This window comes from Camellia sinensis, chromosome 9, assembly GCF_055761805.1.
Source record: "Camellia sinensis isolate YWXY chromosome 9, ASM5576180v1, whole genome shotgun sequence".
In the NCBI taxonomy this organism is placed as follows: domain Eukaryota; kingdom Viridiplantae; phylum Streptophyta; class Magnoliopsida; order Ericales; family Theaceae; genus Camellia; species Camellia sinensis.
This window is the reverse complement of record NC_138969.1, coordinates 126,199,950-126,207,988: the sequence shown is the minus strand read 5'-3', so window position 1 is coordinate 126,207,988 and position 8,039 is coordinate 126,199,950.

Below are 8,039 nucleotides of genomic sequence, written 5' to 3'. Positions count from 1 at the left end.
TGGGACATGGTGTGCAATAGTAAGAAAATGGGTGGTTTTGGCATTAGGAAAGCCAAGGAAAGTAACATTTCTTTACTCTCTAAACTGGGTTGGAAACTCCTCAATGGGAAGTCATGTTTGTGGGCTAAAGTTCTTAGTGAAAAATACCTTCACGGGGATTCCCTTCTCAACTATTCTAGTAAGAGAAAGGCTGCTCTCACCTCGAGGGGTATTCTTAAAACTCGTGATATTATTGTCAAGGGTAGCAAATGGTGCATTGGCAATGGTTCCAATGTCTCCATTTGGTATGATTGGTGGTGTGGGGAGTGCAGTTTGATCTCTTTATTCCCTAACTCACACCTCATTAGCTCGAAGACGGTGGATACTCTCTTGGATGAGGAGGGTAGATAGAATGTTGATGTTATATCTGTTAAGTTGCGTAGGGAAGTTTGGGATCTTGTTTTGAAGATTCAAGTTCCTAGATTGGTAATTTACTAGATATGCCACAATGGAAGGGCTCGAGTAGTGGTGCTTTCACTATTGCTTCAGCGTGTGAGTTAGTGACTGATCAGGTAGTTGATTCTAGGAATTGGCTCTGGTTATGGAAACTGAAAATCCCCCCAAAACTCAAAGGCTTTGTTTGGTTTGCATTGCACCATAAGTTGCTAACCAACAACCTAAGAGGTACAAAAGGATTGATTGATTTTGCTGTGTGTAATAGTTGTGGTGATCAGGTTGAAGACTTAGGTTATATCTTCAGAAAATGTCCCAAAGCTAGAACTATCTAGATTAGTCTGAATTCTGCTACTTGGTTGTTTAATTGCAGGAACTTATCTTTTAAAATCTGGGTGGAGTCCACTTTAAAATCTAAATCTTATCTTTCCATTGAACCTACTCTTTTTGTTACTTCACTATGGCAGATTTGGAAAAATCAAAACCTTAAGATATTTGACAATGTTGAATTGCCTTGGCAGCAAAGTGTCCACCTTATCCATAAATATGCAACTAATATTAAAGAAGCATTTCAAAATGTCTATTGTGAATAACTTGGCTGACGTGTTAATTAGTTGGTCTCTTCTTCCTCCAAGTAAATTGAAGATGAATACAGATGGAAACTCAAAGGGAGATCCAGATAATGGTGGATTCGGGGGCTAATCCATGATGAGAAGGCATATGGCTTCATTGGTATTACGACTGGCTCACAAATTGTACCAGCATTGAGGTTGAAATCTGGGCTATCAATAACGATACCTTTCGAAAAAGGCTACGAGGATCTTATCATTGAAACGGACTCCCAATATGCCACTGATATGTTAAAGGAGAACATTGAGATCACATACCCTCTGAGAAGTCTAGTGGAGGATTCCAAGTTCCTCATCCAAAGATGTGGCTATACGATTCAACATGTTATGAGGGAGGGCAACAAGAGTGCTGATGGACTAGCAAAAATGATCAAAATGAGGTGTTGGTTGTTATGGACTAGCAAAAATGATCAAAATGAGGTGTTGGTTGTTATGGATGATCCTTTGGAAGAAATCCGAGATCAACTAGTGGCGGATATGGTCAGCTAGTGTTATCTCAAGCAGCATTATGGGGGCACCTAGTTTTTCCTTTCCTTAGTTTGTTTATTTTTTTGTTTCGTTTTCCGATGTACCAAATAATAATAATAATAATAATAATAATAATGGTCCAGTGCCTTCACATTGCTCCATGAAATCTGCCACTTCATGACTCAAACCAATAGCTACACACATCCTAATATGAGCTTTGTTCTTCCAAGACTCACAAAGCCATATCAGCCATGCATGCTTGCTGGCAGATTCCAAGAATTGTATTTACTCTTTACCCAATAATTCACCTAAACCTAAATTCATTATTTCAACCAAATAATTACCTATGATAAAATACAATTTAATATCAATAAATATTATTTCATATTGACAGAAAATCTCAACAAAAATCTTAGTGATTTGTAGATTTACTAAATACATTTGTACGCACATGTATATATGTTTTAATCTGCATATGTAATTTGTTTATTCACATAAGAACTGTATTTCAACATGCATTTTTTTTTTTTTTTTTCAATTGAATTTCAAGTACTGCATTATATTCTGAGTGATTCGCACATTATATTGATATTCCACGAAAAAGAATTCATATATATGCTTAGGTATCATTCCTTTAATGCTTTGCCTTCGGTGTTGCAAGGCGGTTAGCAACTGTTACAGTCATGGTCCCCCCTATCCTAATGAGGCACTCCAAACATCAACTTGCTTTTGTTTTCATACATTTCATGAATTCACAAATGAAAACGGTATTTAATTACGAGAAATGTTAGGGATCATGAAATTTTTTTCATGAAAATGATCATGAAAGATTTATGATCTTTAGATTACCTTGATTAGTGTATGGTGTTTTATTCTAAGTGTAATCCAAAAGTCACAAATCTTTCATGATCATTTTCATGAAAGACTTTTCATGATACCTACTATTGCTGATTTAATTACCCTTCATTGATCTGGCAAATAAAATCTGTAATTGACTTCTATCAACCATTTCATGAATGAAAATCAACATTTTTGCATCTAGTTATGGTATGATTTCGTGCACAAGTTGATGTCTCTTCGAAATTCACACGTATCAGACAATATCACCTTTCCTAACTGACGGCTTTTATTGAGCATACAAATGAATTGGTGGTTAACAATTCAACATGCCATCAGATCAGATAGTTGATATTATAATGTCTTCAAATCTCAACGTCTATCCGACAATAGTAATACTTGTACGTGTTTGGCAACTTCTAGAAGCATTATACACTTGTATAACATCCCATGTTAGCGTTGCAAATGCATGGTTAATATGGGCATGAAGAATCATAAAACAGGATAAAAGAGAGAACATGCTCTGGGATCTTCCTCAATGAGCTGTTACTTTCTCTCACTCTACCTTTCGTTTTCTTCTTTTTCCCATGAAAGCCAGTGAAGCGATCATCTTCACATGATATCGAAAGGAAACAGGGGAATGAAAAATCAAAGCTCATGAGGGAAGAGTTGAAGATGAAAGTCGACCACAGATGGCTAAAGAGAAGAGTCAGAACATGCCACTGGATCTTCTGAAATGTGCTTCTTTTTTTCTTTTTTTTTTTGTTCTTCTCTTTTTCATTTTGACTAGTGGTGAGCATGTGGCCAACAGAAGTCAGGCAACAATATAATTGATGATTCCCTTTCAAGTGTCCTGTCTGTAGACTTGAAATTGTTGTTTGGGACTTGTGAGCATCTCAAAATATTAGAGCCACTAGAAGGACCACAAATATATAGTGTATGGGATTGGATTTGAGAATGCGTTATAAATTTATTTTTTAGTCGATTTTCGTATTCAACTTGTAGGACTAATTGACTGAAATATTTATATAAAAAATTAAAATATTCAGACATTAGTAATTATATGTTTCATTCATATTTATTTAAAAAAAATTGACAACAGTTACAGTAGTCATCCATTTTCCGTAGAAAACTATACATAGACCCACTTTCTAGACTCGGGTGTCAAGTAGATGATTGGTTAATAATTAGAAAATATATGAGGGAGAGAGTTGTTTGAGATATTCTTAGAAATGTAAGAAAAATTGAAAAAACTGACCAAACTGATTGAATCAGACCAAATTGGTTATATTTGATATGTTTTTTTTAATAAGAATCGGTCTGTGCGGTTTTTCAATTGATTTTTTTTTTTTTTTGATTTTCGGTTTGGTATCGGTTCAAGCACCTTATACACCAAGCTAAACCGAAACCAATCATTTCAACATATATTGTATTTAATATATATATATATATATATAAAATTTAATAATATAATGATATTAATAAGTATAATAAATTATTAATCTTAATTAATTAACATTGTTATCTTTATAACCTATGTTTGTAAGCTCTTATTATACAGAATATTGATTCTAACTCATTATTTTTTAAATCTTAGCATTTTTTAAACTTTTTTTATATTTGTATTTTTGTTAATTTAAGAATTGAAAAGAATTTATTAAATGGATGGATTGGACATGTTTGAGGTGGTGTTCAATGTTTTTTTTTATATATATTAGTGACTATGTTAAAAACTGGCTCAAGTTTAAAAGGTCTTAAAATAATTAAATTGACCCGAATTGAATCATTTTAATCGGTTTCGTTCGGTGCGATTTGATGGGAGAAGCGATCTGTATCGGTGCTCAAAAAATAAAATCGACATTATTGATTTAGTGAATTTTTTTTACCTAAATACCAATCGTACCGAATCGATTACATCCCTAGTTCTAATAGATTACCACATCATTATTTTGAAAAGTGGGTCTAACTTTTGGGTTAAAGTAACTGTTGACATCTCAGTTCTAGTTCAAGCTCCAACAACAACAGCTTTAACTCAAGCTCCAGTTCAACCTCATATGCATCATATATCTGCAACAGATCAAAGAGTTTAAGGAGCTGAGCTAAGGCCTCATTATGGCATTCATGTGCTGCTGTCTCATGAGAAAATCTTCTCAGTTGTTTAGATGGTTAGATAGTTATCAGTAGTTTGTTAGATAGTTAGAGTTAATTAGAATAGTTAGTTAGCCTCTGCTTTGTATATATAGAGGAGAGAATAATATGTGTAGAATTGAGAAAAGAGTTAATGAAATAAGATTGGTTTAAGTCTTTCTTCATGGTATCAGAGCTTGATGCTCTCATGAGCTCCTGAGCCATGGCAACTTCATCTTCTCTATCTTCATATGTTTTGTCTTCTTCAATTCCTGCGAATTTAACTTTGTTAATCTCCAATCTTTCATCATTTTTCAATGTGAAGCTTGATGGATCCAACTTTATCATCTGGAAGACTCAATTGTCCAATATTCTCAAAGCTACTAATCTCTTTGATTTTGTTGATGGTTCAACACCATGTCCTTCTTTCACAATTACAGATTCAACAAGAACAGAGGTGCCTAATCCAGATCATCTTCAATGGCGTATGATTGATGCTCATCTATTGAGCTATATCACTGCGACACTTATACCACCAATCTACTATACTATTCTTCAGTTCTAGCATTGCTCTGAGATCTGGTCTTCTTTTCACAAGAGATTTATATCTCTTTCTCAATCTTATATCCATTAATTGAAGAACAAGTTGAATCTTGTTTCTAAGAAATTTGATACGATGGAGGAGTATCTCTCAAAGATCAAGGCCTTAGTCAGTCAGTCAGCACTTGCTTCAGTAATTGTTGAAGATGAAGATTTGGTGTTCATCACCTTGAATGGCTTGCCGTCTGAATATGATACTTTCATCACAGCAATTCGTGCTCGATTTGGCACTATAACTATGGATGATCTATCATCTCTGCTGTGTTCTAAGGCAATCCATTTGGAAGCTAAGCACAAGAAGGTTGCAAAACCAACTGTTGCTTTCTCTTCTGTTAAAGGATTTGCTAATTTTGCTTCCCGTGCACCTACTTCCACTTATTCTAGAAGAAGATCTTCCTATAGAGACAGCAGAGGAGGTCGAACTTCCAAATCATATAGAGGCAATGGCCGATACTACAACAACAATAGAGGCAGAGGAAGAAATTTCAATCAGGTTTATTCTACTCCAAGTTGTCAAAATTTGTAGAGAACTGAGTAATTCTGCACTAGATTGTTGGCATCGCATGGATCCTCAATTTCAGTTATCTTCACATACTTCTACTCATTCTCCATCCTCCCAATTCTGTTCTTCTCAGCAACCTAGAGCTCTTCTTGCTTCTTCTTTACTTGGTTCTAGTGCTTTTTCCTCACATATGTCTCAGGCTTCTACAGATTTTCAGTCTAGTTCTTGGTACTTAGACTTTGCAGCTATAGACCACATTAACAATGATCTGAGTCATCTCAGTAGCTATCAGGCTTATCCAGGTTCAGATCACATTACCGTAGGTGATGGAAATTCTATTCCAATTCAGAATACTAGTAAAGGTCTCCTTCCTACACCTCATTATTCTTTCAAGCTTAATAATGTCCTTCATACTGATTCTATGTCTTCTAATCTTGTTTCTGTTCAAAAGTTGGCCCAGGATAATAATTGTATCATTAGTTTTGACGAAGCCAAGTTTGTGATTCAAGACAAAGTTACGAAGAACATTCTTCACCAAGGATGTAATCTCAATGGATTATGTCATTTTCTTCCATCAATCACTCACATATCTTCATCTACTACCTTTGCTGCTCAAAATATAGCACCACTCACATCTACTGCTACTTCTACACTAGATTCTTTTGTTACTAATTCATTGCCTGCTTCTAGGATTGTATGGCATAATAGACTAGGTCATCCTAGTAGTTTGAAATTTCAACATCTTGTTCCTCAATTGTAGCTTACTGCCAATAAGTATCTCACTTCACTTGATTGTATTGATTGTTGTGTTTCTAAGAGTCATCGACTTCCTTTTCATTTGTCTAATTCATCTGTTAATAAACCTCTTTCATTGATATATTGTGATGTTTGGGGTCCATTTGACTCTACCTCTGGCTTGAAATATTATGTTCTCTTTGTGGATGAATTTAGCAAATTTACCTGGCTATATCCTTTAGCTTATAAAAGTGATGTGTATGATAAGTTTCTTGAGTTTGAAGCTTATGTAGAAAACCAATTCTCTACTTGACTTAAGATTCTTAGAATTGATGGTGGCACTAAATACTGTAATAATAAAATGAAGGCTTTTATCATAGCTCAGGGCATTGTGCATCAACATTCTTGCCCATATACACCACCACAAAATGGTGTGGCTGAGAGAAAACATCGACATCTCACTAAAGTTTCTATAGCCCTGTTACATCATTCTTCAGTTCCTCTCCTTTTTTGGTTTGATGCTCTTACTTGTGCTACTTATCTGGTTAGCAAATTGCCTTCTTCTAAGCTAGGTCACAAAACTCCTTTTGAAGTTTTGTTTCATCATTTTCCAGATTTTTCATTTTTGAGAACCTTTGGTTGTCAGTGTTTTCCTTGGTTAAAACTCTATACCTCTACTAAGTTGTAGTCTAAATCTATTGAATGTGTGTTTTTAGGCTATCATCTATTTGCTAAAGTTTATAGATGCCTTCATCCAATTTCTAGTAAAATTTACTTATCAAGACATGTTGTGTTTAATGAACGTGGGTTCCCTTTTTTTGTGTCCACACCTACTTCTACTTCTTTTCCATCTGTTTATTCTTTACCTCAGATTCAGTCCTTTTTCTGGTCTTCTCCAGTTTCTTCTTCCTCTCCTTCAACTGCCAATCTTTCTTTTTCACCATCTGCTATTTTCTCTCCAGCTAAGTCAATCTTTTTGCTAGCTGAGTCAGTCTTTTTGCCTCTGGTTTCTCCTCTTCTTCAACATTCTATTCCAATTCAATCTCTCTCTGTTCAATTGCCTTTGCTTTCTCCTACTATTTCTCGTCCTTCTGCTCATTCTTCTTTCAATCATGGTTACCAAATCTAAAGCTGCTGCTCTTTCCTCTGTCAAAACCTATTCTGCTTCTAATTCTGATTCCATTACTGAGCCTTTCTCTCACAGAGAAGCTATTCTTATTTCCATATGGAAACAAGCCATGTTAGAAGAATTTTAGGCTCTTCAGGAACAACGTACTTGGTCTCTTGTTCCTTTTTCTCTTGGCAAAACTGTTATAGGCTGTAAATGGGTGTTTAGAATCAAGAGGAAATTTGATGGCACTATAGCTAGGCATAAGACAAGGTTGGTTGCTAAGGGATATGTTCAACAAGAAGGCATTGACTACCAAGAAACATTTAGCCTAGTGGCCAAGCTTCCCACTATTCGTATTTTCTTATGCATTGCTTTATATCATATGTGGCCTATCAAACAGTTAGACATATCCAATGCCCTTCTTCATGGTGTGCTTGAAGAGGAAGTCTATATGTTTCAACCTCAAGGGTTTGAGACCTCTTCTCAGTCCAGTTATGTTTGCAAGCTTTGCAAGGCTTTGTATGGACTTAAGCAAGCTCCAAGAGCCTGGTACTCTACCTTTTCCTCCTTTCTAATTTCTCAAGGGTTCGTCAACAGC